General features: G+C 38.9%; 1 protein-coding gene across 1 annotated transcript in view; it reads left to right on the top strand.

The window, feature by feature from the left end:
- LOC127580118 (alpha-1,6-mannosylglycoprotein 6-beta-N-acetylglucosaminyltransferase B) overlaps nt 1-13,276 on the top strand; it is a 577,216-nt gene that overhangs the window by 455,990 nt on the left and 107,950 nt on the right. The gene's annotated exons all lie outside the window — the stretch shown is intronic.

Below are 13,276 nucleotides of genomic sequence, written 5' to 3'. Positions count from 1 at the left end.
AGCAGAATTGTATGAAAGTTGTGACAGCAAAGTGAAAATATTTCCATGTTTGGAGGAATTCAAGTCACAGCATTGATGAGTTTTTGAAATCACTAGTTTTATCACCAGAATAATCAATTCTTATAACCCTTACCTTGAGTGATTGAAGCTCCTTTCAGATTAACAGTCAATACAGTGATAAATTTCAGTGTAATTATTTTATTACCTCTAAGAGCTGGTATTTCCTAATTTATTTAAAAATTGATTTTACCTCAGAAACCAGTACTGCATTTTAAAGTACAGTCCTGCATTTTCATCACTGATTAGTCTAATCCCATTTCACAGATTAATATGAGAAATTGTCCTCCACAATCACATGTACAAAAAGTAGCAACCAATTCCTTAAAAAAACTTTATAAAAAGAGGAATAAGTTATTAAATCCATTATGCTCAGAAACAGTAAATTTATATAAATAGTATTTTCCTTCCAGTGACCTAATTTTTATCTACCTGTTTATTCATGTGGAAAAAATTGTTGAGGAAGTTACTATTGTTTGGAACATTCATCCACATGAGAAAATGCTGCCTCTATTCCTGAAAAGTAGTGATAGAAAATCCAACGTTTGATGCACTAAAACTGTTTCTGTTGAAAGACATATTCCCATTTTTTTAAGCCATAATGATTTACTCTTTTGTACAGTTACATTAAATAATCCTGTCATTAGCTGGAGCATTCTATTCACACTGTAATAGAAGAGAGCTGGAATGCTACTGTGGTCTTCAGAAAAATAATTGAGTCGTTTCTATAATTGGATTTGCACCATACTCAACTGTATTAATGCTACATACCTTTTATATGGTTACACATTGTGACCCATTATCATCTTCCAAATGACAGCTATGAAATAGGCTGGGCAATGGATTAATGAATGCATTGTCAATATATGAAAATATAGAGATGCGTCGGCCTCATCCCTGTTCTGACTGACAACCCTTTCTGAGAAAGGTGTTTCTCAAATTATAACAAAGTTTTATCAAAGAAATGCATTCATACGTCAAATGTCAACCTGAAAATTCTAAAATTAAAATTGTCTTTCTTGCAGGGTGAAGATGAAGAACTCCTTTTATCAAGTATAATTTGGTGATGAAATTAGATGCACTCAGTTGTTAATTGAAATACTTTGAGTACTATCAAATAGCTGGCATTTTATGATATCCTTGGTTCAACTTATTAAAGATTCACTCTTTAGCCAAACTGTGTCATGAATTGAAGATATGACGGTGGTTTTTGTTATTTTTAATGCAGTAAAATCTATATTTTAACAATTACTTTATCCTACTGCATTAAATGTAGTGCAAATTTCATTTTAATAAGCTATGGCTCATTGATTAGTATAGTTTCATATCGTCTGGCTGTATTGCACGTTGCTGTCTCCCTCTAAGATGATGGATTTTGCATTCAGAGAAGCAATCATAATAGATAGATTAATGAGATTACATCCAAGAGGAGAAATTGGATTCCCTGCTGGAAAATATGTGCTGGAATCATAATACACAAAAACTGTGCCAGCTTGATTCAGTGCAGGTTGTATCTGAAGTTTAACATTATAGGGATTGTAACATCCAACCTGTGTCTGTCATACTTGTTTTTAACATAATGATGCATGGTGTAACGTAGGCATCACTAACACCAGCTATAGTTAACTGGCCGTGAATGAAGTCATGTCTGCACTTACTTGTTCCCTCTAATCATGGTTGGAAATCATTCCACAGCTTTGGGAATGTTGACGTTAGTCAAGATAAAGCAGGGATGAGATCAGGCACCCCAACTTTCAGATGCTACTCCAAACCTCATGTTCAAAAAGGTACAGAGGAGAACTCTTTGCCCAGGGACCCAGGTAGCCCTCCAGGCCCACCATAAAGCACCATTTGCAGGAAGTACTTAACAATATGAAATTCAATTGTATTCAGAACCCGGATATCAGAAGATGTTTATTGGCCTCTCACTCGTGGCCAAAATTGGTGAATGTTGTCAAACCTCAGTTCTCAACAATTGCAAAATTGCAACATGCTATACAGTCTTTAACAGTGAAGACTCATGCCTAATGTTCACATGCCCCACCCACCCTCACACACTTACCATTACAATACTCGAGTCTTGTATCTCACACACACAGCCCGTGATTCAACTGTGGCCTTAACCTTTTGGGAAGCGGGTAGTGGTGGATGGGCATTGTTCTGACTGGAAATCTGTAATGAGTGGTACACCACAGGGATCAGTGCTGAGATCTTTGATCTCAGGGGTAAGTTTTTCACACAGAGGATGGTGAATTGTTGGAATGAGTTGCCAGAAGGGCTAGCGGAGGCAAGTACTATTACAATGTTTAAGTTAGGAAAGGAGTGGAGGGATATGGGCCTAATGCAAGCAAATGGGATTAGTGTAGATAGGTGTCATGATTGCATGGAAAAGGTGGGCCCTGAAGCCCGTTTCTGTGCTGTACTTTTCCACTTGGCAATCTTACCACTGAGGTACATTCCCACATCTGTACCCACACAATTCAGTCTTCTTTGTGGGAAAAGACAACATGCAATTGCTACCAACAGCAGCAGATTAGCAGCAGTCAATTCCACGGTCAATGATTAGGAGCGTGGAGAAGAGACTGGTGGTCGTTATTGGAGGTGCAATGACAGATCAAATGGCCACCAGTGGCATAGGCAGCATTGAAGATGTATGCTGAGAGATTCTTATCACATTCTACTTCACTCTCATATCATTGTATCTTACGATTTACAGCTGTTTCTAAGCACAGAATCTATCACATGTGACCTACAGCCAAGGCAGAGGTGAGAGGTGTCTCAAGTGATTAATCCCTGAAGGGTGAAGTCACACTCAAATGCTGTTCCAGAAGAGTGAGATGAGAACTTTTGATATGGCAGTGCACAAATAAAACCTGAATGGCACGTACAATGAAAGACTAGGAACATTGGCAGACCGAACTGAAACCTCATGTGAGATGTCAATGAGCATGGTGAAATCCAGCTCTCATCTTGTACGGGGCTTTGTTCAAAGCCTGAACCTCTTCATTTCCTATGTGGAAGTAGTGAGCTGCACTGTTTGAATACTTGTAAATCCCATTACTTTGCAGGCTCTGAAGGCCAAGTTGTCTTCTATAATTGGAGCATAGACAGAAGCCACCCCAGATCTGAGTGGCATGGGGAAGATCAGCTTGCTACCATGGTAAGCTCAGACACCTTCCATTGTGGCTCTGAATACCAGTGTCCAAAGAGTCTTTGAGGGCACTCTAGCAATCCATCCTTGTACAGACCGCTGATGTTCAGACCATGGGAGATAGAGTGGCTGTGTGGAGCAATACATGGCCCCCAATCATGATAACAACATTCGTGATCCTCAAGCTGCTGTTTTACCAATATCATTGCTGTCATTCTTTGGCCAAATAACTCTTACAGCTGCTGCTCATAGCCAAATAACATGATCCAAAGCTGAGCCATTTGGATACAGAATTGTTCAGGATTATCCTTTGCAGCTATCTGGAGCTCCAGTGTAAGCTGCTTTCCACCACTCCGTTGTTATCATTAGTGAAGCATTGTCTAGAAACAATATAACAGACAAAAGCAGAAATCATGGAACATGTGTATGTAAATAGATGATTAATTGATGTTGGTCCACTTATTCACTTGATTGGATTTATAAATAAGGTTTGCAATATTCATTTGGTGTGATTTTATGCTCACAACTTTTGGTCAAGAGGATGCTAAAGGAGTCAGCAACACGGAAAGTAAGCAGGACCATGGGGATTTTACATCCTATTTGTGTTCACTAATATGACGTCTGTATTTCCAACTTGTGGCCCAGAAGTGTCAAAAAGTCTTTTCAGTCAGGAGTTAATTCTACCACTGTAGAATGCCTATAATTTAATTATTATTCCTTATTTCTTGTGCAGATCGTAGAATCTGCCTTTTTGTCCCACTGCAGTGTTTTGGTGTAGCTACATCCACAGTGCTATTAGGTAAAGAGTCCCAGAATGCTGACATAGCATCAACTGAGGAATGATGAGATACTCTGAAATTAGGATGGTGTCTAGCTTGGGTGAGACCTTGCATATGATGGTACACATAAAAAAATGCTGCATTTGTCCTTATTGTTCCTAGACTTTGCATGTTTTCTAGCTCATATTGGTAATTTGCTGCTTATCATCTTGCAGTTGCTTCATGCTATGGCCACAGAGATTTGTTAGTGGACAATGCAAATGTTCAAATAGTTTACGGAGATGCCATTCAAGTGCACCAGATGCTGCTAAGCTTCTTTAAGGTGGTTAGAGTCAGACTCATCAATGCAAATAGAAAGCATTCTTTATCAGTCCTGGCCAGTAGATCATGAACAGGGTTTGAACTGTCACTCCATCACTGCAGAATACTCTGTCATTCAAGTGCCCTTGCAGCTAAAATAATGAAATGTCTACTCCTAGTCTCAGAGTCCATAATGAGGGAGTCAGCAATAATAATATTTTTGTATGTCAAGGGGAAATAAGCTTTCTTTTGTTAAGCATAGTCACTACATAATTTGTGAGTGGTACAAATGTAATTTGACATTTAATCAGTCTGTCAAGTATTGCTACCTGCAGTTACTGATTGCCTCACTATCTGATCCATTTTAATTTTGAACTTAGTCATAGGATTATGAACTGTACCCTTGCCGCATGTCCAAAGAGAGCCTCTCATTGCTCCCTTCTGCTATAATTTCTTCCTTATGTTCTTCATTCTCCTTCCCCTTCTCCACCACTTGATATGGGTCCATGTTTCTAATCTATGTCTGTGTAATGTGGCAGGTATCAGTGAAGTAAGAGAAGCTCTCTGGTTCCCCTGACTGGTCCAGGCATTTGAACCTCTGTCTAAAGATTCCATTCATTGTCTCCACACTGAAGATGATGGAATCATCACCCACACACTTCTCCCACTGGTTTCCTTCAACCATCTGCCCTCCACACCACCTACACTTGATTCCATGCTCCATCTTCCTCTCCTATCATATTCCATCATCTTTAGCCCTTTGTCACCTCCACCTATCACCTCCCAGCTTCTGTCGCTATCTCCACCCTCCCTTCCCCCATCTGCCTATCACCCCTCCTCATCTGGATCCACCTATCACCTGCCAACTCTTGCTCCACCCCTTCCCTTCACCTTTTACTGGCTCCCCTCTTTCAGTCCAGATACGGGGTCTCGACCTGAAACATGGACTGTCCATTTCCCTCCATGGATGCTTCCTGACCCATTGAGTTCCTCCAGCATCTTTTGTGTTACACACGATAAATAATATTAATTATTAGATTTTATGAATTGGGATGACAATATTTTGAGTATTAATATAAGGAAGATTTTTCACAAAATGCTGTTTAGTGTAAATTAATTGATTATTTTTCCCTATTTCTTGACAATTAATACAATTCATTAGAAAATGAATTTAAGAATGTAATTATTCTCTGATTATTTGCTGCTCCTTAATTTCAACCGTTTCATATATTCAAAATCAGCACTTCTTTGTAGTTAATAATTCAATGGAGTAGGTTGATTTTCTTTATTTTTGTATATATCTGACTCTGCCTGCCACTGGTGAGCTGATGGATAGAGATTTGGTTAGCTATTACTCTGGAGAATCTGCAACTTTGCTGATAAACTGTGCTTATGAAGTCCAAAGAATATATTCATGAAAGGATTCACTGTGGAAGGAATACAATATATCTTCTACTTATCAGCTATTTATACTAATCCATTGACATTCCTTCATTGAGAGATTTGTCACAGGCACTATTTTGAATTAACACATTTGTAAAATAGGCATCTGCCAATGCTTGCCAGTGGCTAAATGTTTTTGTTTAAACGCTGATTCCATTGCAGACTGCTAAGTAAAAGATGGTATTTATTATCGTCCCAGTAACAGAAAGATACTTAATCAGTGGACACGGTAGTGTAGCGGTTAGTGCGACGCTATTACAGCGCCAACGATCGGGGTTTAATTCCCATCGCTGTCTGTAAGGAGTTTGTATGTTCTCCCGTGTCTGCGTGGGTTTCCTCCGGGTGCTCCGGTTTCCTCCCACATTCCAAAGACGTACAAGTAGGTGAATTTGGGTTTAAAATGGGCGGCGCAGACTCGTTGGACCGGAAGGGCCTGTTACCACGCTGTAAATAATTTTTTTTTAATTTAATATTTAATTTAATGGCTTGACTTTGTGTGCACCATTAATACATAATCCCCTGCAAATTTTTCTGTGTTTTTTACCTTTCCAATTCCTTCTATGTTCTTTATTTAGAAGGACAATAACACTGGTGAATGCAACATTTTTCTCTTGAACCTAATGACTTGTCAAGCACTCTTCTAGTATAAATCTTAAGTGCTGGGTTAGAGACAGCTTAGACAGCCTTCTTAACAATCAAACACTTTATTTTAGGGATCAGTATACTCCTTATGTTGACCTGATAACAGAACATATTTTAATGTTGATGCACTGAAATAATACTGCCATTGTTGCATTTTGAGCAACAAGACACAAGATTCTGGCCACCTGATGTAATGCTGAATGTGGCAATAACTCTGTCCTGGCTCCATCTCTATCTGCTGAAATTGATGAATTATATGCATCATGATGTTTATGATATTGTCCATTTATATTACTTCCTTAAATATTACTACAGAATATTGAACTACAGAAAATTCAGATTGCTCCAAAAAATATGTATCCAAAAATTGAAGCTTTTCAGAATATCCTAGTATTCAAAAAAGCAATGTTCCAAGATAATTCAGTCCATATATGTCTGAGAAAAGAAGTGTGCCTTTCTTTCAAACAAACAAATGATACTCCAGATGTGGTCAGACCAATGCCTTATAAAGCCTCAGCATTATATCCTTTCATTACAAGGATGTAATGTTGAAACTTTATAACACATTGATCAGACCACATTTGGAGTATTGTGAGCAATTTTGGGCCCCATATCTAAAGAAAGATGTGCTGGAGAAGGTCCAGAGGAGGTTTATGAGAATGATCCTGGGTATGAAAGGGTTAATGTATGAGGAGCGTTTGATGGCTCTGGGCCTGTACTTGCTGGAGTTTAGATGGATGAGCGGGATCTCATGGATACCTACCAAATATTGAAAGGCCTAGATAGAATGGACATGGAGGGGATGTTTCCAGTAGTGGGACACTCTAGGATCAGAGGGCACAGCTTTAGAATAGAAGGACATCCCTTTAGAACAAAGATAAGGAGGAATTTCTTTAGTCAGAGGGTGGTGAATCTGTGGAATTCATTGTCACAAACAGCTGTGGAGGCCAAGTCACTGGGTATATTTAAAGCGGAGGTTGATAGATTCCTGATTATTAAGGGCGTCAAAGGTTACGGGGAGAAGGCAGCAGAATGGGGTTAAGAGGGAAAAATAAATCAACATGATCGAATGTCAGAGCAGACTCGATGGGCCAAGAGGCCTAATTCTGCTCCTATGTCTTATGGTCTTCTATGTCAATCGTATCAGCTGCATTTCACTCCACAGTTTATTGTAAGCCGTTCATAGAATGATTCCATTATAGATCATTTTAAATGTATTCTGTAAATTTCACTGCAGTAGAATAGTGACTCACCACAGTGAAAGCCAAAGTCACAACAAGAAACACAATTGACAATGCCATCCTCCTAATGGCACAGACGAACAGTATGAAATATGATCTTGGTCTCAGTCCCCAAGTTTAGGTTGAGTTATCTGTGGAGATTCCTATAAACATCTCAAACTCTTGAATTAAAGAAGGAAAACAAATTTCCATTCATGTTCACTGTCTACCAACACCTGCTCAAAATGCATCACAGAGTAAATTGGTACCCCCATGGCCATCAAGACACCTGTGAATAATGACCACCGGAAGCAAAATCTAGTAAGGTCATCATGTCCTGGAGCAAGGAAGAAATAGCACACAATAATAAATTGGAAAGCATGCATGAATGAGATTGAAATAATTATGATTTTGATTTCATCAAATAAAAAACAACTGATTTGTCTTGAAATATGTGAAATTTTTGCATTATTATAATAACAAGTATTCAATTGTAATTGTACTTTAGTTTTAAAATACACCCTTTATGATGTTTCCCTTAAGAGCTATACAAAAATGAATTGCAATGAGCAGCCTGTAATAAAAAATACTTACACATAGATGATATAATCATACATAATTCACTATAACTGGTGATTAAAATCCATCATAGGGTATAATAGAAGGGAGCCATTGATCTTGGTTTTTATAAAAACAAAATCACTTGACATCAGAATCTTGGAGATCAATCCCTAGGATAAATCTGACCTACACTTATTAATTTCTGAAAAATGACTACTGAATTGAAAGTAGGCAAAACAAGTACCTTGGATATTAAGTTTCATAGTGATGGAAAATCAGCACTGAGGTCACAACAAAATATTGAACTGTATCCATTTTTAATGACGACTGATATGTGGTGAAGGTCATTAAATACACTTTCAAATTCCACCTCCTCACATACTGTCTCATGCACTCTCACCACACACCAACTAACAACCTCCATCAATCAGGAAGTGGATATAACGTTGTATGGTCTACCACAGGCTCACATATTTACCACTGTTCCAAGCCTTCATCCACAATTCACAGCTTTTACACACCATTTTTAACAGTGGCAGCCATATCCCCTGAGGATATTGTGCAGTACTGACACTCTTCAGTCTCTCTTCCAGTGAAAGATGGTGCATAATCAGGGGCAGCAGCAATAACCAACAGGGAATACACATGACACCAGCAGTTCATCACCACCATCTCCTTCCCCATCCCCAAAGGAGAGAATGCTGACAATTATTGGAGTGACTGTCTCAGAGTCCAAGGCCAGCAGGGTTTTAGAGACCATGGGTAATGGCAACGATTTTAATTATTCCTTCCACCTCCCTCCCATCACAGAATTTCTTCTCATTGCAAGCTATATTTGGTGCTAGTCTACATTTCCTAACTCCTGTCACCACAAACTTGCCCTTGTTCCACTCTCCCTTCAGAAAACCCACCTGGCCAAACAGCAGTGCCTCATCAGCCAAGGAGCAATGCTTGAAGACACCTCATCTTTCTGTCTGACACCCGCAACCATCAACTCTGATAGGTGTAGTTTGTGCACAGTAGAGATTAGCTTAAAAGGATCTATGCCGAGCATGGAGGCATAGTGAACTCTGAGGAGGAGCATAACAAGGTAGAGATGGATAGAGGGCAGATGAAAGTTAATGCTGAGAAATGTGAAGAGTTACATTTTGTAGGAAGTATGAGAAGCAGCAATATAAACTAGAGCACACAATTCTAAACTGTTTTTAAGAACAGAGAGACCTGGGAGTATATGTGCATACTTTATTGAACATGGCATGCCAGGTTAAGAAATTGCATGAAAAAACATAAGAGATTATTCCTTTCTTGCACTCTTTATTTTTTTTGTAACTTACAGTAATTATGTCTTTATGTCTTGCACTGTACTGTTGCCGCAAAACAACAAATATCACGACATAAGTCAGAGATAATAAACCTGATACTGATTCTGAGATCCTGAGCTTTACAAATGGAGGTATAGGGTACAAAAGCATGGAAGTCAGAATGAAGTTGTAAGACACTAATTTGATCACAACCAGAGTATTATGTCCAGTTCTGGGCATCACACTTTAGGAAAGATGTGAGGGCTTTGGAACGGGAGCAGAAGCGATTTATCAATTCTGTGATTCCAAGGCTGAGTGACTATAGTTACGTGATTGACTGGGGAAAATGTTGTTTTTCTCCTTGAAGCAGAGGAGATTGTACAGAGGTCAAATAGAATTATGGACAGAGTTGAAAGAAACTAATGTTTACATGAGTAGTAGGCCACAAACTAGGGAATGAAGATCATTGCCAGAAATAGAAAACAGAGCATGAGGAAACATTTTTATACAGTCGGCGGTTAAGTGTTAGTGGTGGAGGCAGATTTATTTGTATATTTCAAAAGGGAGCTTTGTAAGTATATAAAGGAAAAGAATTTGCAACTTCACTATGTGAGAGAACTGGAGAATGGGACTAACTGGGTTGTGCTTATTTAGAGACCATAAGGACTTGACACATCAAATGGCCTCTTTCTGTGTTGTGATTGTGATTCTAAGACTCACCAGATGAGTAGTTGGTAGCAAGGACAGGAATAAAAGTAGTCAAGGTATCAGCTTCCCAAAAACACATGGTTGCGTAAGAACTGTGCTGCAGAAAACTCAGATGAAGACTTTGATGGGGCAGATTACAGAAGTAGGCTGATAGGCATGCATAGTAAGATGTTGGCTGCAATGGCAGACTTACTAGAAAGCAAGCATATGATATAATGGATCAGGGGAATTCAGCTTCAATCCTGTACGAGGGTTTTCATAGAATGTATTCATACTATTCAGCACAGAAGTAGCAGCCAGCTCTGTTTCTACACTTCAAGAGCCAGTCAGGATGCAATATCCGCTTAGTGATGTGTCAGCTTCCATTGTGGCACAAACGGAAGCCACCAAATATTTGAGTACTAAGTGGAAGTGTGAAATTCTATAGTGTTAACCTAACTTGCAATATGCAGGCTCAGGCAAATGAAAATCAAAATAAAACCGCTAATATTGGAAATCTGAAATAAAAATGGAAAGTGCTGGAAATACTCAGCAGGTCAGGCAGCATCTGTGTAAAGAGAAATAGTTAACACTCAGGTCCAGGAACTGGGAAAGAGAAAAAGCAAGTGTTTAAGTACCTACTGAATGCTTCCAGTATTTTCAATTTTTATTTCATATTAGGCTCAGACAATTGCCATTTTGTCTGTGATTATCAGTATCACAATGCTCCAGCAATTCCAAAATATAGGGAGGACCACATCAGCGTGTGACAGTGGCTCTGACCTGTCAGGGTGACAGCATCTTTCATTTTCACCCCTTGTCAGTGTGCTTGCTGCTTGCCTGTCAGTCAGAACTGCTGAAAGATCATTGACCTAAAACATTAATTATCTTTCTCTCTCTACACATTCCACCTGGCCTGCTGAGCATTTTACATTTTATTTCAGATTTCCAGCAACTCCAATACTTTGCTTTCAGTCAGTGGATTTGTTTACCCCTAGTTTAATGAGGACTCCTTGATGCTGCACTCAGTAAGGAGCTGCATTGATTTCTTGGGCAGTCACTCGCATCTCACCACCAATGATGTAATCTGAAGCCATTCCATGTGTCTCAGAGGTGCTCATGGTTATGCTGCAAGTACCTCTGTAGCCTCTTTGCTGCATTCCACTAGTTATCTTGCAACATGTAGGGACCATGGAGGAACATGAGGACAAGCAAAGGCAAGCGCAAAGAAGGCATTTTGGAAATGAACAAGGGTGATTGTGATTATATGACTTCTGTCGTGGTTACCTTGAATTTATGTGTTCAAGCAGACTTTGTGATAATTAGCAACAAAGCGAAGAATGTTAGATGGAGACTGGAGAAATGTAGAGCTTGGGAACTGGGATTGTGTTTGCTGCAATCATAGTCAGATTAGTTGGCCTCACACCACCTGGTCAAAAATGGGCTTCTGTTGTTGCTTCCACCCCTCCTTCTCTGCCCCTTCCTCTGTGTACTCAGGGAATGAAACCCCTTGATGTTGCAGAACATTTCACCATTCAGTGATGCTTTCAATTTACTGTGCACGTAGTCAAGGACACCCTGCACACTGGAAAGGTTGTAATCCCCAAGAATTCATGTGTTCTTTCTGCCTTCTGCTCTCTTTCAAGAGATGATTTCTGGTGCTCTGGTCTTGAGAGTATCTGAGATCTTCCTAATGCAGTCTTGCATTGCAAGCTGTGAAATATTGCAGATGTTTCCCGTACTGGCCTGGGACAATCTAGGCACATTGCAATTAGAGACTGCTGTGACTTTTATTGCCATTAACAATGTAGTTCTGCCTGTTCTGTGATGGCAATGTGTGCCACGCCTTCATTTGTGACTCCACGAAGAAATAAGTTGCCTAAAGTATTGTTTCTGGTTGAAGTGCATGTAAGAGAACTGATTCCACAAAATCCTTTGTGAACAAGATCTTCTTTGGGAAAATTTTCTCCAACCTATCCTCCTTCCCCGTTTAACAGTTGCGTTGATCCGTGGCCCTTTCCATATTTACTTGTCATGCTGAAGGCTGAAGTGATCAACAATCCCCATAACTGGAGCAGATGATTTGGTGGAAGCCCAAAAGATGCCTGTTGACTTTAAATACCTTTAAAGCTTGACAGAGTACTTCTTTACAATTAGTCACTGCAGTTTGTGCAGTGTAATTGATGATTCCCTTAATTGGCATGGGTTAGGGGTTATTCTTGCCACTCAATAGAAGGTTCACCATGGTACTTGTCTTTTAATCTTACAGATGTGCTTGCTCTGCATGCATCTAATATTCATGACTCTAATATATGCTATCTCCCTTATCAATATGATAGAAAATGCAAATAACATCAATGGTCCCAAAAGCCATGGAAAAACAACAAATATTACATGTTCTTTAGGGAAATGAGCAAAATTCTAGAACTTCAGGATAAAAACACTGATACCTTAAAAGCTTTAAATGTAAAAACCTGTGACATGTAATTTTTAATGACGTGAGACATTGATAAATTAAACTGTTTTTATAACTAGTACATTATATCTTTGGTATTTTCATTTCACTAGAGAACCTAATTGTTCCTGAAAACCAAAATAGAGCTTGCAAAATCATTAATTGCTTAAACTGCTATGTTAATCATAGAATTATTTGAATGTTATTGTTCCTGATGTTAAGCAAGTATAAAGGTTGTTCTAAATTTACAAAGATGAGGTAAGGCAGTTGCTGCTTTAGCTTTGCATTGTTCTTTAAAAGGATGAACCCAATTTTACTTCCAGGTTAAAAAAAGTGAGCTAAAAGTAGTATCCATACTTAACCAAGAGGATATTCAGAATTCTACTCTTTTCCAAAGTGAAAGACATTTAAAATTAAATTGATGATGTATAACAACCTAACAACCTTTGCTTCTCTAAATTTGTAGTCATGCAGAAAATATGCCAAATTGAAATTCCCTGCCTACAGGACATTTTAATTGTGCAGCTTCAAACTTCTCACACCATGACAAATGCATTTTCTCAGGAGTGACCACTACAAAAATTCTAAGAAGCTGCTGAACTGTTTTTGTAGTTTCTAATCTTGAAGTGATTGTAATAGCATTTCTGTAGCAGACGGCAAGAGAATACAAGATTCAAGAT

Source organism: Pristis pectinata, chromosome 18 (assembly GCF_009764475.1).
Source record: "Pristis pectinata isolate sPriPec2 chromosome 18, sPriPec2.1.pri, whole genome shotgun sequence".
Taxonomy (NCBI): domain Eukaryota; kingdom Metazoa; phylum Chordata; class Chondrichthyes; order Rhinopristiformes; family Pristidae; genus Pristis; species Pristis pectinata.
The sequence above is the reverse complement of the archived record's forward strand: the minus strand, read 5'-3'. Positions and strand labels throughout refer to the sequence as shown.